Below are 8,038 nucleotides of genomic sequence, written 5' to 3'. Positions count from 1 at the left end.
ATTTGTTGTTTTTCTTTTCACATCTATATAGAATAGTGTGTTGTGAACATTATATTTTATATATAAATACAACTTGTCTGTCGGCAAACATCAAAACCTTATTTAGGCGGCAAAAGAACAAACAGTCAAAGGACTCTTAGATGAATTGTCCTCCTACCACTGCTATTATCATATATTTGTGTTGCATTTGTATGATCATCACAAGTTGATTTTTATTCTTTATATTTATATTTTTATTTATTTATTGTAGCGTGTACTAGGGAAGCGTAACATATTTTTGCTAAAACATAATTTTTGTTTTTCTTACAGTCACAGAAAGATAATTTATAAACTACTGAAATCGAAAAGTAAATGATATATGAACGTGACATATGCCTGAGAAGGATTATAAAAACGTCTGTTTAGTTAAAATATGCATACAAACAATTGTATACAAACAGAATGTGGGCATAATTTTTTATTGAGCAACCAAAAATGCTTCCCAATTTTCACCTTTTCTCTTTTACTTTTGGGGATCATGTTGCTGACGTCACTGCATGTGTATTTAGGGGTCGAATTGCTAAAAAACAACAGGACACAATGCAAAGGAGTGTAAGGAAATGCGAAACAGGAGAAAAGAGTGCATCTTTAAAGAAAGGGCGTAGTAAATGTCTCGGGAAGGAATACAATGCTTCCTAAGAGAGCAATGCGAAGATATTCGTACAAATGCTTTTACTTTCACTTTTAGCCAGATTTAATTCTTTTATGACTCAAAGTCACGGTTAAAAAGTACATTAGGCCGAAACAAGTAAGGGAACAGTGTTTGCGTGCGTTCGATTTAAATAGGCGAACATCAGAAACGGCAGAAGGGAACCTTATAGCTAAATTATTCTAGAGAAGGGTAGCAGAAAGCCTAAAGAGAGCGCAGTAATGGGTGTGGACAACTCTGTGGCAAACAAAGGAGAGCACTACAAGGACTTGGTAGATTTCTTAAAGGACTTATTAATAATCTTGGGTAAACATCAACTTAGAATCACCAATATTTGCATATGTTCTAGAGGTTAATGCGGTGTAGCATATATCTTACTTAATATTGGAAACATACTTTAAACCTTTAACTGCTTGGCTCGAGTTCCTAGATTGGAATACCTAACTGTAATTGTGCAGCAAATATCTCCTTACTGCTTGATCAAAGTCAAAGCTAATGCTGTTGGTAAAGAATTCAGTTCAAGCCCTATTAAGAGCTTGACCAGCCCTTCGAAAGCTCCGTGTGTCTAGACGTTCACTAAACAAATTGTTACGCTTCACATGTTCGTAGATGAGCGAGGAGAACGGGACTAGTTTTCATGGAATAACTAGAAAAACTGAAGAGCTCGTAGGATCACATATAGATGCCGCCACTATTGAAGAGTTCTTACGCTACTTTTGTTCTTTTAAAACTATGGGAAAAATCTTAATTTGTTGCGTACAATCACTACAATAACTGTAATAGTCGCAATGGCATGACATTTTGACACACAATTTCACAAAGATGGTGCTATCTAAAAATCGTACAGATTCATCAACACTTACCCAACAAACTTAGTGAATGAATTATTACCTAGTGGCTGTAAAAATGAGTCACGATCCGGTTTAAAAAAAAAAAAAACGCCTTTTGTTCAATAGAATAATAAGAAATATTTTATTTAAAATATAAATCGCTAGTTACCGGTTTTTTTGCACATCTTCGTAACCGAAAGTTCAGCCGAAAGGTGTCCTGTTGAAGCTACTACTAAAATAGGGAAGCCTTAAAAGGAACTTTCCAGACAAGAAAGATCTAAGATTGGGGTTAAGTAACACCCCTTTGTAAGTCGGGGCTACGCACGCTAAATCCGCTAAATATAATTGGCGTCTTTCGAAAATTAATGGTCTACGGTCCGATGATTACGTACATAAAGTTTTGCGCTGGGAATTTCGGAACTAAAAGTACTTCTACTTGTCCAGATTTTCCTCTCAAAAATCCTATAACTAAAGCGATACCTCCCAAAAACATTTATATATTTTTTCATTTACAATTTTGTTTGTAGGGTTACAAGTAAACTTTAGAGCGATTATAAGATTGTATTTCGTGTAGGGTGTACCGTATTCTTTAAGTACATAAAAAAAATTCCTTAAATTTTATTTATTTTTATTTTTATTCTCCAATCTGTTGCACACATCATGAAGCATAAAGTCCTTAATACCTAGATTAAGATATAGAACTATAGCCCTATAAAATTTTACAGCTTGAAAAGTGCTATGAATAATAAAATATAATAAAAGAAAGCAAACATGGCTTGGGTGTTCTAATGTACGTTCATCATAAAGTCATCAGTACTTTAGTGTCGTCGAATAAACGCACACGAAAAGAGAACGAGAGAATTCCACGAATTTCTTTGAAAGTGAATGCTTTGGGTATACGAATGTAGGTAAAAATGTGTGCAGATAAATTTGAAAATCAGCCGCGACAAATTCAACGTGGCACACCACGGCATTCTGTGTACATTTTATGACGTGATACATGTGGTGTGAGTATGTTTTTTTTTTATTCTCTTTGTTTTTGTTTCATTCTTTTTCTAAAGGAAAATGACTAACATTACGAGCAATTACCAAAGTGAATGCTATCCTGCGGTGGAACCAACCACGGCAGTTGTTTTTTTTTTTTTTTTTAGTTGACTTTATACGGCAAATAAGCAGAGAATGGTGTTTTTATGCTTAATATGCATGGTTATGGTATGGTATGCGTTCGCATAAGTATAACAAAACGAAAACAGCAACAACAGTAAGAGCCAAAAAACAAAAAAAAAAAAAAAACATGAAATTTTTCAAGAGATAATTTGGTATTATATGCATAAATTGACATTGATTGTCTGTAGTATTGTAAAATGCTTATGACTTTATGATATCCAACGTCGAGGTGTAGACCAATGCGGTCGCTTTAGTCTCTGGCCTTAATAATTGCAAACTGTTGGTGATCATGACTAATGAAATTGTTAAAAATTTTCCAAAAAGCATCGGGAAAAAAAGAAGAAAAAAGCAGATGCGAAAAATCTTATATATGAGGCGTAACACTGCACACCCACCTAAAAGGCAACAATAAAGCAAGACCACCGCATTGACAACAGTAGTGTAGTAATGGTGGTGATGATAATGAAACATTATAGAGATTAAAATGTCAATGTCATATAAGGTAATAGAAAAGTGTTTCTTTTTTCTCTTTTTCCCTTTACAAAATAATTATTGTGTTTTAAATCAATTAGTTTTGTTGATTTTTCGTTTTATACTTTAAAACGCGTTGCAAGGACAGCAAGGTCTCTATTTACTTTTAATGTAATACGATGCAGCTTCTAAGAGTTACACAAAGCCACAAAGATTTCCTTTAAGCTGACTGGGCATTAGAATGTGTCGTTGCGTGGAATATGCGCACAATTTCTATATATCGATCGAAACCTTACAATTTCTGCGAGCATATATAAGAGGAATCAGGAAATGCAATTGGCCACTTCCCTAAATTTCTCTCCTCTGAAAAGGGAGTGTTTTTCACTCACAGAAAAAAAGATATTGGTTCCCCGTATCTGGAATTTTTAAGTCTCGCAAAAATGATGTCTGCAAATTATTCTTTTTTCGCATGTTAGTAGCATAGTAGTCCGTCACTGCGTCCCATTTCCGCGCAACCTCTCATTTTATGCTGCTTACGCCACTGTAAGTTTTTAAAAAACTTAGTCTTTTTTATTGGCTTAAATGATCCCTTAAATAGTCAAGAAGAACATAAAAGGTCGATTTCGGCAGTGGAAAAATTCTAAATGGTCAAAGATTTGAATTTTTGAACCTAATTGTATGGCAGTGTACCAGCACTCGAATCTTTAATAAGATGTTTGAAAACAATCCGATAAATGGCTCCCACTATCTTTAGTCGTTTCATTCGAGTTTTTTACGATATCTGCAGAGACGTCGTAGGATCGTTTTGATCAGTTAATATCAACCGGTTCTATAAAAGAGGGTCTTTTCTTTTGTAAAAGATTGCAATTTTTGGTCGAAATTTGAATTTTGTCGAAATTTTCAGCCCGGGCGGGAGGGCTCTTTAAATTGATACTTATCTCGCGAGAAGTACTCCGATTTGCCATCATTGAATGTTTTTCCCAAATCACTTTTTATTTTCGCGTACTTAAAGCTATGTTCAAGTATTCGTATCCTATTGCCTTTTCGTCCATTAAAAAAAAAAAAAAGAAAAGAAAAAAATGTTAAAAACAGCTTTTCTTTTAGGTTTTTATGAAGACGCACCCCTTGCATTTAAGTGAGCTTTGAATAAATAGCTTGTTTTAAGTTTCGTGTTCACATTGAATCTTCTTTACTTAACACGGTCAATAAGAAGAAGAGTTTGTTTAATTTTTCTTTCATTCTATTCCAAAAACCATCGTACAAATCTGATTGAAATTTTTCACAAGAAAACTTCCAGTAAATCATGTATGGGAAAAATGAATAAAAAAGTTGTAGTCAAGCGAGACCAAGTTTGGAAAATCCTACACTGCATCACCTAAAATAATTCTTCATTCATTTTCGTGACAATATATTAAAAATTATTCTTTGCTTCCAAGTGAAGGCATATTTTCCATGGCAGCCTTTTAGGGAAAGGGAACCGGAACGTAAACCGATACGCTTCAAATTTGACAAAACTAATTTTGGTGTCAAAGATCTTAGTATTCTTCGCCTATTTTTGTTATCTAACATTAAAAACTTGACTTTGTCGCCTTTAAACGGCTTAGTGTTTATGGGCAACTTTATTTGAGGTAAGGTCCAAAAAGTAGACATATGTGACCCAAACATGGAACAATTAGTTTTTAAGTCAAGTAACTATTGTGGACCAATTTTTACCATAAAATAAAAACTATTTTTATACATTATGTAAGAACGCTTACTCCAAAAGTTCGTCTACCCAATGCAAATTTTTCAATTACTGAGCGAAACCTACGAATTTTTCAAAACCTTGAGCAATGCCCGCAAAAGTAGTCCGATTGAATTAATTTTCGTGCGTACCAAAATTTCGCCAAAATGCCTCAAAAATGATGGCTTATAAATTGAAATAAACGGGCACGCATCAAGCAAATGGATGGACAGACAACTTTGTATAATTAAAGGTAGACGTATCTTAAATGCATCTGGATATCAGACACAGATCTGCCCAAACTTAATGAGCCGTGCGCTATAAGTTATACGGCTGCGCGCATTTCACAAAGTATTCCAGAAAATTTGAGAAAGATTGTGCACTTGGCGAGTTGCGAAAACCTTGTAAAGAATCCGGTCCGTTATATAATTTGAAAAACGTTGGTTTAAGAGAGTCCATAAACGGTATTTGGCGTATCGGCTTCAATGAACAAAGCAATCGTAAAGTCTAAACTCCGATGGTCTAAAGTTATCTCATGAATGATAGAGGATCAAATCAGAGAAACTCTAAGCGTAGCGCTCTGTTTGGCTTTAAAGAGTCAAATGAGTTCAGATCGACAAACAAACCAAACAAAAAGTTGGCGCTCAAAAGTGTGCATATGACTCGATAGCTGCATGAATGTATGTTTCCAATACTTTGGCTGCGGGAAAAGAACTCCGTTTTCTTCATCATCGCAAAAGTTGAATGAACGTCCAGAAAACGTGATAGCTACTTAGAAATGGATCGTCATCTTCTTTCTTCCAATCTCCAAAAATTAAATTTACAACGCGAGAAAGATGTTTTCAAGTTTAAGGCACAAAAAAAATAAGTAGAGATGGACATGGTTAATTCGGTTAAGAATTTGATACCGATCCAGGATACATATGCTTTACAGGGTCTACAAAGCGTCATTTTGGGTCCTGTAAACGTTTTGCTAACGTGTTCGTATCCTTTGGTGGTGGGTGTATAAATTGTAATTACCTTGCGTACCTTTAATTGTCGGCTTGGCTTTGATTTCAGCTGAAGTTGCTCGTGCTCATCCGGCTTATAAAATTCGGGAATATATGAATGGTCAAGGGTAAGTGAAATGATAAGCCCGCATTGAAGCCTATTTCAGAGTACTACAGTGGGAAGGATAAATCTCTGGTGGCAGTATGTATATAATTTAATCGGTTTCAGAAGGCGTTTAAAAAGCACCTCTTAATTAATTAATTTAAAAGCCATGACTTTGGAAATGAAACACTTTGTTTACTTTCCATTTGTTCCCCTTTTGTTGCTTCAAAGTGCACACAGTTTGAATTCAGTTTGGCATTGGCACTCATAATTTTTCGAGTATAAAAATTTATTTTAAAAGTTGTTTTTGAAAAAAAAACCAAAAAATATATACATTTTGCAAATTGATAATTTGTTTGTGTGTTGTTAGTGCGCGGACTATAGTTTACAAGCCTTTAAAAGTAGTCCGCAGAAAAATGGACAAAGTTTGTGAATCATTGTTCCCGGGCTTAGAATTGGGGGCAGAATGTCACGATTGGTTCCTTCAGGCGGCTGAGCATTGTGTCCATCCTGTCGGTAGCAAATGGTTCGAAGCTTTGAAAAATTTAGCTTTTCCCGTAAGAGACACAACTATTAGTCTCTCCATCGATGCAAACCATTTAAATTTTGACCAATGCAATTCGTTACTTATGGGCGCCATTAATGATTATTTTTTGAAAATTCCACATTATAGCAACGAACGACAAGTAAATGCATTATGGTGGAATACTTTTCAACTAACGATAATCGTTATGGTTATGCTACTATTTTTAAAAATTGCTGTTTACGTTTATTACGAATTCTCCAGCAACGATTGCCAACGCCAAGATGATGACATTCCGGATGTATTTGAATCAGAAGTACGTATGGTTGCTGCTTCTAATATCAGCTTGCGTGTGGCCCGCGAAGAAGTGCGCCGCTTAAAAGTGAAGTCTCTCGTACATAGCGAAGAGACTTCATTGTCTGCTGACACATCGGTGTTGGTTTTAAGAGTAAGCTCACATTTAGACGCGTTCAGCAATCGTGTATGCCGTAAATTGCAAACTAGTTGCCGTTTATACCGAGTAAAAGATAAACATGTAAACTCTAAGAAAGAATGTCAAGGCGGATTGTTGAGTCAAGCATCGGATCTTGTGGGAGATTATTCGCGGAAGATGCGCTTACTGATAAAGTTTTCCGTTCATCACACTTCTGACGCACTCAGTCGGAACAACAGCTCTAATTCTTCGTCGCAGTTAAGCTTCGCTGATACGCTATCACCGAGAATATCCCATCGGAGTAACCGAGTAACTAACGGGTCTGCTGCCAATTTGGAGATCGATCAAGTTTGTTGTTCAGCGAGAACGAGCCAATCAGATCCCGCAGCCCCAATTTCGTCGCGCGCTTCCCGATCTCGTTTGCCCGTGAGAATTACTCAGAAACGCCTAACACGCAAAGTACTCTAGAAGTGTCTCATTTCTATAAAGAATTGTAGAGGGATATTGTAGAGGCAATAAGATGAGAAGACAGATGCGATGCAACATTTTTTTTTTTTTTTTGTTTTACTTTTAATATTTAATCGTAAAATTTCACTTTTTCTTCTTTTCATCCTCATTAATGTTAACTAAGATTAACAGTTAGTGTTAACTTAAAAATTTTTTTCTTCAACATGAATAAAAATAGACAAAAAAAAAATCTAAAGTATATCTTAACTATAAGCTAGTGGGAGGGAAAATAATAACTTGTATCTTAGAAGCATTCCCCACGCGAACGGTGGATAATATATATAAGTAGATGATTACATGCGAGTCTAAACTATAGAATGCAGGCGGGCACCAAGTAGGAGAAGAAAAAAGAAAAATATTACAATAACGTAAGTGAACTTAAAAATATTACCAGAAATCGATTCAGTATTTGATGCTGATCAAGAATATATGCACTCTTCGAGGTCTCTGAAGATTTCTTTTGGGTTTTAGCAAATACACCCCCACCTTTCGATAATTGGTATAAAAGAAAAAGAAACCATTGCTAATCGTTTTAATCTGACACGTAATTAAAAAAAAATACATGCATAACAAATGAGAACGAATATACACTTATTTTATAAAT

Source organism: Glossina fuscipes, unplaced genomic scaffold (assembly GCF_014805625.2).
Source record: "Glossina fuscipes isolate IAEA_lab_2018 unplaced genomic scaffold, Yale_Gfus_2 2, whole genome shotgun sequence".
Taxonomy (NCBI): Eukaryota; Metazoa; Arthropoda; class Insecta; order Diptera; family Glossinidae; genus Glossina; species Glossina fuscipes.
This window is presented reverse-complemented; position numbering follows the sequence as displayed.